We start from the raw sequence: 10,000 nt of genomic DNA on the forward strand, positions 1-10,000 counted from the left end.
AGTTGCTATTGTCCAATTCACACACTATAGATAGTTCGAAGATGACGTTAATCAGGTCCATCCGCGTTTATGAGTAATGCTCACTGAACTGTATTAACCCGACTATAAACGTTTCTGGATACACACAGTTTTGTGTGTTGGTCAGTTATACTTCCGGATGGCAATGTTATGAGCTTCTTAGCCAAGCGCATACAATCTATAGAAACAGGGATAAATTCCGGCTACCACGGGCCTAATGGCTCTGAAGGACAGGATTACTTTTTAAGATTATAAGATTCTTAAACTCCTGGGTTAGAAATTTTTTTTTATCGGCCACGCCTTCCGGCCGACGGACGGACGTTGAAAAAACTAGAACAGCCAGAAAATTTACCGGCCGCAGTCGACTGGTAGGAACGGTGGTGATTTTCGCCACACATGCTCCGAATTTGCTCCTTTTTCACCAGACGGTGGTTACCCCGGCCCAGGGACGGAAAATTGTAATATCGCTTAACAGACGTCATGTCTCGTCCTACATGTTATATCATGCTGCTGTTGGCTAGGGACCCCTTGTAAATCACTTTGAGCACGTTTAGTGGATCAGGCTCTATATTATAAAAATGCTCAAAATGCTCAGTAATTTTCAGAGAAGTGTCAAGCTATGCGCCAAGTCAACGGAGACTACGAACCAATAAAACCTGCTAAGGCCATTGAAGTCGATTTAAGGTCTTTAACGCGTCAGAAGAATTCAGGGATCAAGACCCGTGTTTCACCCAATCGTAAAATTTGTAAAGATTTCACCTGAGGCATGAAAATCGTATACTCGGTGTTCGATTTATGCTTGTAATAAAATTATCATTAAGTTGAAGTGGAAAGCCTTACTCGGTTTAATATGATATTTTGAAATCTATTTTATACATGTCCGGCTCTTAGGTCTAGTGGTATGATACTCGCTTTCGGATCGGAAGATCTTGGGTTCGAGCCTCGCTCGGCGCATAGTTGAGTCCTTGGAAAAGACATTATTCAACGTACTCAGGTGTAAAATGAGTACCTGGTCGTTAACAGCGTTGTCTCTGTCCGAAAAAATTGTAATATCGCCTAACAGGCGTCATGTCCCGTCCTATATTGTTAAGTGTTGCTATTGGCCAGGAACCCTTTGTAAAGCGCTTTAAGCACGTTTAGTGGTTATCGCGCTATATAAAAGCTCCATTAAAAAAATACATCCATTTATTTTTAGAATGATTCTCACAGATTGATCTTCTTACTTTGAAAGAAGAAAAGACAGAAATCTCTGAATATCATTGCGTGTGGTGAATTTAATAATTGAGCTTTCATATAGCGTAAAATGCACTAAATTTGCTCAAAGTGCTTTTCAAATGGTCCAAAGCCAAATAGGGCACTCGATGTTTAATACGAGACTTGACGCCTGTAAGACTCTATCGCCTTTTTCGTCAGAGAGTTTACTGGCTAGGTACTCTTTTTACACCTGAATATGGTAGGGAAAAATTTGAGCAATATACAAGGGTTCAACTCACGGCGGGAATTGTGTGTTGGTAAATTATATCCGGCTGTCAGATGTTGTGGGTATTTTACCAAAACGCATAGCATCAAAATCGCCGTTGTAATTTAGACATATTATTATGATTTGCCTTCACTAAACGGTATTCTATATCGAGGTGATTTTATAGGTACAAATGTGACATTAGTGTAACTTTGCGTTTTATTCAGATCAAAAGGCATAATTGCTTAGTGAGTGTCATAAAAAAACTAAAACCTCACATTTCCGGCCACCTCAACTTTACAATCACCTGCGGCGATGTGGTATTGTGGTATGACATTCGCTTTCGGATCAGAAGGTCATGAGCTCGAGCCTCGCTCGGCGCATAGTTGAGTCCTTGGAAAAGGCTCTTTACTCACAGTCTCTCATTGTACTCAGCGGTAAAATGAACGATTGCTCTGTCGGGAAAAAAAATTGTAATATCGCCTAACAGGAGTCATGTCTCGTTCTTCATATTAAATGTTGCTGTTGGTCAGTTCCCCCCTTGTAAAGCGCTTTGAGCACATTAAGTGGATATTACTCTATATAATGTTTTAAAAACAACGTTTTGTTGATATTTTGTTCACCCTGACATAATACTCTTTTGAGACGTTAGATCACATATTCATCGCGACAGATGTTAGGCGACCTTAACATTATGTTAATGGTTTAGAGAAAAATAGTTTTTCTCTTTAAAAAATACCCCCCAAAATAAAAGCTAACAAAAAAGAGTAAACTTCTACATAGCGCGATGTATGATAAATGTGACCCCTCGCCTCATAACGGTATTAAGTCGGGATGACGAAGATGCTGAAAATTAAATTTGTAGCCAGAAATATCAGACTTGCGTTGAGTTTATAAACTTTATTGAGGAGAATGAATATCATATTTCAGGTTGCTGAATACCAATCATTCATATTTTTGTCAAGTTTACCTTTCATCTGACTTTTTGGCATCTGGGTCATCCCGATATAATACCGTTTTGAGACGTTGGGTCACAAATATGCGAAAAAAGCTTTACAAGGGATCTCAAAACAAAAGTAACACTTAACATGTAGGACGAGAGATGGTACCTCGAAGGAATTGTTACACTTTTTTTCGGACACAGATAACGCTGTTACCGTCCAGGTACTTATTTTACACGTGAGAGCGGTGAGAAAATTTGAGTACAGACCCTTTAACCAAGAACTCAATTTTGCGTCGTTAGAGCGGGATTGGAACCAGATATGTACCTCCGTGTCCGAGACTGATTATTATGCCACATACCGCAAAACCGACTTTCTATCGTAAATATCTGTTCAGGACGGATGGTCGATGAAAGTTCGAAATCGCTTGTCCGGTGTTAGGATACAAACATTTTGTTTATCAGTGTTTTGTCGCCGATTCGGTCCCTTAATTGGATTCAATAGTCTGATGTCACGTCGCCCAGCAACGGCGGCCATCGTGGTTCTAAACAAAGAAAATCGGTACTTTTTATTCTTCATGCTGGCTAGAACTTTTCATATGTCTTGTGATCAGAATGTGTAAAAGTCAAAACATGATCAGATTTATGTTTTTCTCCTCTGGACACACTTTTATGCTCGTCGGAGAAATATTTCATAAGGACGTCCGCCATTGTTCCGATAGTTTAGAGCCAGTTACTAAGTTACCATGCGTCATTACGAGGGAAGTGACGTCACGACTGTTGAAGCGTATTGTGTCCAACACAGTGGACGCTATTATAGATGGAAGGAAATGACGCAACTCAGCTCTTTGTTATTGTTTTAAGACAGCCATGTTTATGATTACTTTTCACTTAATTCTATCAATCACACTATAGATAGTATGCGTTTGGCTAAGAAGCTCATAACATTGCCATCCGGAAGTATAACGGACCAACACACAAAACTGTGTGTATCCATGAACATTTATAGTCGGGTTAATGCAGTTCAGTGAGCATTACTCATAAACGCGGATGGCAAAAAACAATAACAAAGACCTGAGTGACGTCATCTTCGAACTATCTATCAACGTTTAAGGTTACACATAGTTTTGTGAGTTGGTACGTTATTTCGGCTGGCGGATGTTGTGAGCATTTACCTAAAAACAAGACATCAATAAAAACAACTTTGACAGAAGTAAATAACAATATTTCTCAAGGCTTGATGATTTCAACGAGTGAACGAAACTAGTTTTTTGTTTTGTATGTTTTAAAGCGCTTGCAACACATTTAGGTCACATTAGCGCCAGTAAAAAGGAAGTACGTGTCTGTCCTTGTGATATATTATATTATGTCACCAATCAGGAGACTGAATTCGGTAGCAATTACATTCATTCAATACACGAAGGTCGACGGATACAATAATAATCGATTACATGACAAAATGACTAGAGAAGGAAGTTTTCTTCCATTCATTGATAATTAATTGTTGTCTGCCATGATCACTATTTGTTAAGGACGTTTAATCGATAGAATGTTCGAATCGCTTGACTTGTAAAGGAAACCTTTCATTTTATACACAGAGATAATCGATAGAATGTCCGAATCGCTAGACTTGTAAAGGAAACCTTTCATTTTATACACAGAGATAATCAACAGGTACACATATCGATAATAATAAGACAACACGATGGGAGAAGGACGTTTTCTTTCCATTGGTAATTATTGTTTATTATTGAGGGAACGAATTTGACGTCACTCAGCTCTGTGTGTATTGTTTTTATACAGCCATTATGGTGATTAGCTATCACTATATTATCAATATATCAATCAGGTTATAAACGTTCAAAGTTACATGTAGTTTTGTGTGTTGGTAAATCACATCCGGCTGGTGGATGTTGTGGGTATTTTACCTAAACGCATAGGCGAAGTGGCCGCGTGGTTAAGGCATTGCAATGTAACAAGAAAGGTCCCGGGTTCGAGCCCTGATACAGGCACTTTCGTTTTTCCCCCCTTGGCAAGATTATTAACTCCTAATTAGTTCACTTGGACAACATGGGTGATTCCTGTCTGTTGACATCAGACATCCTGTTTGATGCATTATCTATATTCCTTCATGGAATACTTATCGACGGGATCTAATGGTGTCGTTGTGAAAGAATTAAAAAAAATATTGTCTGTTACTTTTTGTTCAGGACGACGTGAACTTATTTGCAGGTCTGGTAACCCAATTCCTCGTGGGCTCATTGTTGTAATGGAAATCTCAACAAAAAAAGACGCAAAATTTCGCTTATTACAACAATGTTAAACTATGTCCATAAGTGCAATACGCTTCAACTTTCATGACGTCACTTCCCTCGTAATGACGCATGGTATCTTATTAACTAGCTCTAAACTATTGGAACAATGAAGGACGCCCTTATGAAATATTTCTCCGACGAGCATAAAAGTGAGAAAATCATTATAAATATGATAATGTTTTGACTACATTTATACATTCTGATCACATGACATATGAAAAGTAATAGCCAGCATGAAGAATAAAAAGTACCGATTTTCTTTGTTTAGAACCACGCTGCTCGCCGTTGCTGGGCGACGTGACGTCAGACTATTGAATCCAAAGGACTTATACTGCCACTCGACATACCGTTTTGAGACGTTGATGTAGCTTATTGTATTGGCATGTGATGTTGATGATTGAATTGGTCATCATTACAAACAGAATAAACTAAAGCATTTATAGAGCGCAATATCTACTAAACGTGCTCAAGCGCTTTACAGTGGGTCCCTAGCCAACAACAACACTTAACATGTGTAGGACGTGACATGACGCATGCTAAGCGATTTTGCAATTTTTTTTTTTGTTGGACACGGACAACGCCGTTAACGGCCGGCCAGCACTCATTTTACGCCTGAGTACCGTGAGGGAAAGTCAATAAAATAGCCTTTTTCCAAGGACTCAACTATGCAGGAGTTCTGACCAGGACTTGAACCCTGGACCTTCCGGTTCGAAGGCAGCAGCTTCTTATGGTATTCACACTTCTATGGTATGACGATCTATCCAAGACGCAAACTCATTACTGCACTCGTGTACCTTCGCAAATCTGCCCGGAAGCTTCGTCACAACGCACGTCCAACTAGATGCTCTGCGGTTTTGGGCCTTTGACCACAACGGGTACATGTTGGACAGGTGGTAATTCCCCACTGATGAAGTATGCGTGCCGTTAAGCAGGTTCTCGACCGAAGCCGATTGACTGCCACCCAATGTCTCCTCTTGCTGGTGGAAAAGCCTGGCCACTTCTCTCCCAGTTTCGAGGAGTCGATGTTCCCGCCCCCTCGAGTGATTGAATTCGTCCAAACTGACTTCAATCTCATATATGCAACTCTGTTCGTAGTCAGGAAAGCTACGTACAAGGGTTGCCGTTACTTATTTCGCCTCGAAACAGTGGCACCGTCCATTATGCGCTTGAGAGGGGCATCCCCATTCCACATCTCTTTGATCTTATTAAGTAAGTTGTTTGTAATCGTCTACTGTCGGACATCGGGGGACTGGATTGCTGCCATTATCGGGCCCCATTCTCTAGACGTTGCTGTCAGCATTCCTGACACTATGTGCATGGATTTCCGAGGTTTTACCTCTACCTTCTCAGCGTTCTTGCTTCTAGCCCACACTGGAGCGCAATCCTCCACGGTGGAGTAGCATAGTGCCAGGGATGAAGTCCTCAGGAGTGCTTGACAAGAACCCAAAGTTGTTCCCGCCAGCTTCCTTAGAAGACTGTTGCGTTTCTCTATCTTCCGGGCAACTCCTTCGAGATGCACCCGATAGCGTAACTTCCAGGTACTTTGGATGGTTCGGAGGCAACAGCTTCTTATGGGTCTCTCTATGTTATGACGATCCACCCAATCAGCAAAGTCCAGTCCGCATTCGTGCACTAGATGCTCTGCCGTTTCGGGTTCAGGCCCACATCGGGTACATGTAGGGCAGGTGGAAAGTCCCCACTGCTGAAGCGCCTTTGCTGTGAAGCAGCTCAACGACCGAAGCCGATTCGCAGCCACCCAGTGTCTCCTCTTACTGGTATCGAAGCCTGGCAACTTCTCACCAAGCTTAGAGGAGTGTATGTCCCCGCCCCCACGAGGGATTGAATTCGTCCAAACCGACTTTGGAGGTGAATGTCATACCACAAGACCACAAAACCGTATTTTTGCTCATGATAAAGTGGTTTATTTGATTTGCACCATGCGTTGTCATTGATTTTAGATTGATCGTCATAGCAAATGCAAGGTTCTCAATAACATGTTTTGTTATGTTCTGCGGAGCTTTTTCAATGTCTCTTTTTACATCAGTTTGATTTTAAATTGTGACCCACAGTCCCAACACGGTATTATGTCGGGGTGAAACATACACTGTAAATTATCTTGTCTAATTGACATGTCTAAATTATTATGAATTTTTATTTGAATTGTTCCGTTCTATTGATGACGATGATGATGATGATATGATAGGTGGAGTTTCAGGTCTAGACTTATTTAATAATAATAACGATGCTATTAATGATAATGATGATGATGATGATGATGATGATGATGACGACGACGACGACGATGAAGATGATGATGATGATGATGATGATGATGATGATGATGATGATGATGATGATGATGATGATGATGACGATGATGATATCAATACAATTGCATAGGAAGTTTTATAACAAAAGGTTTTTAACAAGCGAATATCTGTCTCAATTATCGAACAAAATCGGCATTGTTGCAATCACGTTGATTATTCAAATAATCAGTATTGATCTTAAGAGAGTCCATAATTCCGTAATTGTCGGACAATAACAAAACAGACAAAAAAACAAACAAACAAAAAACAAACCAAAAAAATAACAAAAAACAAAATAAAAGGCTCATATCATAGTTGTCTAGATTACATGGCGATCGACCAGCCGAAATTGTGTTCAATAGTCTGATGTCACGTCGCCCAGCAACGGCGGCCATAGTGGTTCTAGACAAAGAAAATCGGTACTTTTTATTCTTCATGCTGGCTAGAACTTTTCATATGTCTTGTGATCAAAATGTGTAAAAGTCAAAACATGATCAGATTTTTAATGTTTTTTTTTCCTCTGGATACGCTTTTATGCTCGTCGGAGAAATATTTCATAAGGGCGTTCGCCATTGTTCCGATAGAGCCAGTTCCTAAGTTACCATACGTCATTACGAGGGAAGTGACGTTACGACTGTTGGATCGCATTGCGGATTCTCGTAAATACGGCTTGGATTTTTTTATATTGCACAGGGGCGTAGTGTGGCCTTCGTAAACTCATGACCTGATGTGATAAAAAAAAATTAAGTCAAAAGACAAGCCTTTGGCCACAAAATAAAACAAATCGTGAGTTGCATTCAACTGTTCAACCAATGGAATCACTTGTTTCCCTGAGCTCTACTAACAACAACTCACTTAGCACTGCACAAACTTTTAAAATGTCGTCAAGACATAATTATGACTCCGATCGAAGCCATCGTTAACTTATAGATAGAATGCGCTTGGCCAAGGAGTTCACAACATTGCCATCCGGAAGTAGAACGGACCAACACACACACTCTGTGTAACCATGAACTTTCATAGTCTGGTTAATAAAGTTTAGTGAGAACAACTCACAAACGCGGATGGCAAAAACAATAACAAAGGCCTGAGTGACGTCATCTGCATACTATCTATAGATAGTTCGAAGATGACGTCACTCTGTTCTTTGTTATTGTTCTTTTTTTTTTCTTTTTTTTTTTTTGCTATCCGCGTTTATGAGTAGTTCTCATATAACTGTATTATCGAGACTATAAAAGTTCATGGTTACACATAGTTTTGTGTGTTGGTCTGTTATACTTCCGGATGGCAATGTTGTGAGCTGCATAGCCAAGCTCATACTATTTATTGCCTGATACAAAAATCCACGAAAACTCATATCTTGACGTCATTTTTAGGTTTGTGGTCCGCTCGCCTAGTGAGTTATCTTTAGTAGTGCTCATGGAAACAAGTGATCCCATTGGTTGAACTATCGAATACAACTCACTATTTGTTTTCTTTTGTGGCTAAAGACTTGTCCTTTGGCGTAATATTTTGGTCAATATCAGGCCATGAGTTTACGAAGGTCACGATCAGGCTATAGATAGTTCGATGATGACGTCACTCATGTCTTTGTTATTGTTTTTGCCATCCGCGTTTATGAGTAATGCTCACTGAACTGTATTAACCTGACTATAAACGTTCATGGATACACACAGTTTTGTGTGTTGGTCCGTTATACTTCCGGATGGCAATGTTATGAGCTTCTTAGCCAAGCGCATACTATCTATAAGTTACAATGGCTACGATAGGGGACAGACAGATTTATGCGGTCAAAACCCTACAGCTTTTGAAATAGAGAACTTGAATGACAATGCTGCCGTACTCTGGAAAAAAAAACATTAAAAAATTTGGCCAGAAAACTCGTCCTTCAAATATCGATCGATTTAAATAACCCTCATCTTCGCAAAAACTCTCAAACCTGGGACTTCGCGAAGTCCCAGGTTTGAGAGTTTTTGCGAAGATGAGGGTTATTTAAATCGATCGATATTTGAAGAACGAGTTTTCTGGCCAAATTTTTAAATATGGGTTTTTCCGGAGTACGGCAGAATGGCGAGAAGTACGGAAGGAATGGTCTCCCTTGATCGGTTTTATTTCATCCAGGGCAAACTCTTTTAGCTAGTGTAATTAATTCCTCTTTAACAACGAAAACGTGGCTTGTAAGTAAAGTAATTGCTGAATTGCTACACTCTGAAGTAAAAAAAACAAACCATGTTTTAAACATTTGGCAAGAAGACGTGTTCCTCAATTTTCGATTAATTAAACTATCCTCATCTTGTGAAAAAAAAACCCTATAAACCCTGAATCTGCCTTGAAGTCCCAGGTTTGAGAATTTTGACAAGTAGAGAGTTGCCTCAATCGATCGATATTTGAAGATCGAATTTTCTGGCCAAGTTCTATAAAATATACTTTTTTTTTCTCTCCAGAATTTGGCAGTGAACAGGATTTATGCTCTTGGAAAATACTTATAGGCATGACGAAATTAAAAAAAAAAATCGATCAGTTTATCCAAATGAATAAGATATAAAGTGAGATTTTTATAAAAGAGTTATTCCCTTTTCACTATAAGTACAGGGTTTTAGAAATCATCCTTTCTCTGATATCAAGGAAGTTTATTTCTGTGCTTCTATCATGTATTATCTGTCGGCGCATAGTTGACTCCTTGGGGAAGGCTTTTTACTTACTTTCTCTGACCTTAATCATATGTAAAATTAGTACCTGACCGTCAACAGCATGTCTCGTTCTCCACGGTAAATGTTGCTGTTGGCTTGAGACCCATTGCAATGCGCTTTGGGCTCATTTAATATAGTATTGACCAAGTATAGTATAATAATAATAATAATAATAATAATAATAATAATAATAATAATAATAATAATAATAATAATAATAATAATAATAATAATAATAATAATAATAATAATAATAATAATAATAATAA

The 10,000-nt window shown here is 39.3% G+C and overlaps 1 protein-coding gene across 2 annotated transcripts in view; it reads left to right on the forward strand.

The window, feature by feature from the left end:
• The window catches only part of LOC144962521 (uncharacterized), a 39,475-nt gene that overhangs the window by 10,395 nt on the left and 19,080 nt on the right, over nt 1-10,000 (forward strand). The gene's annotated exons all lie outside the window — the stretch shown is intronic.

This window comes from Berghia stephanieae, chromosome 1 (assembly GCF_034508935.2).
Source record: "Berghia stephanieae isolate SIO BIC M18660-M18661 chromosome 1, UCSD_Bste_1.3, whole genome shotgun sequence".
Taxonomy (NCBI): domain Eukaryota; kingdom Metazoa; phylum Mollusca; class Gastropoda; order Nudibranchia; family Aeolidiidae; genus Berghia; species Berghia stephanieae.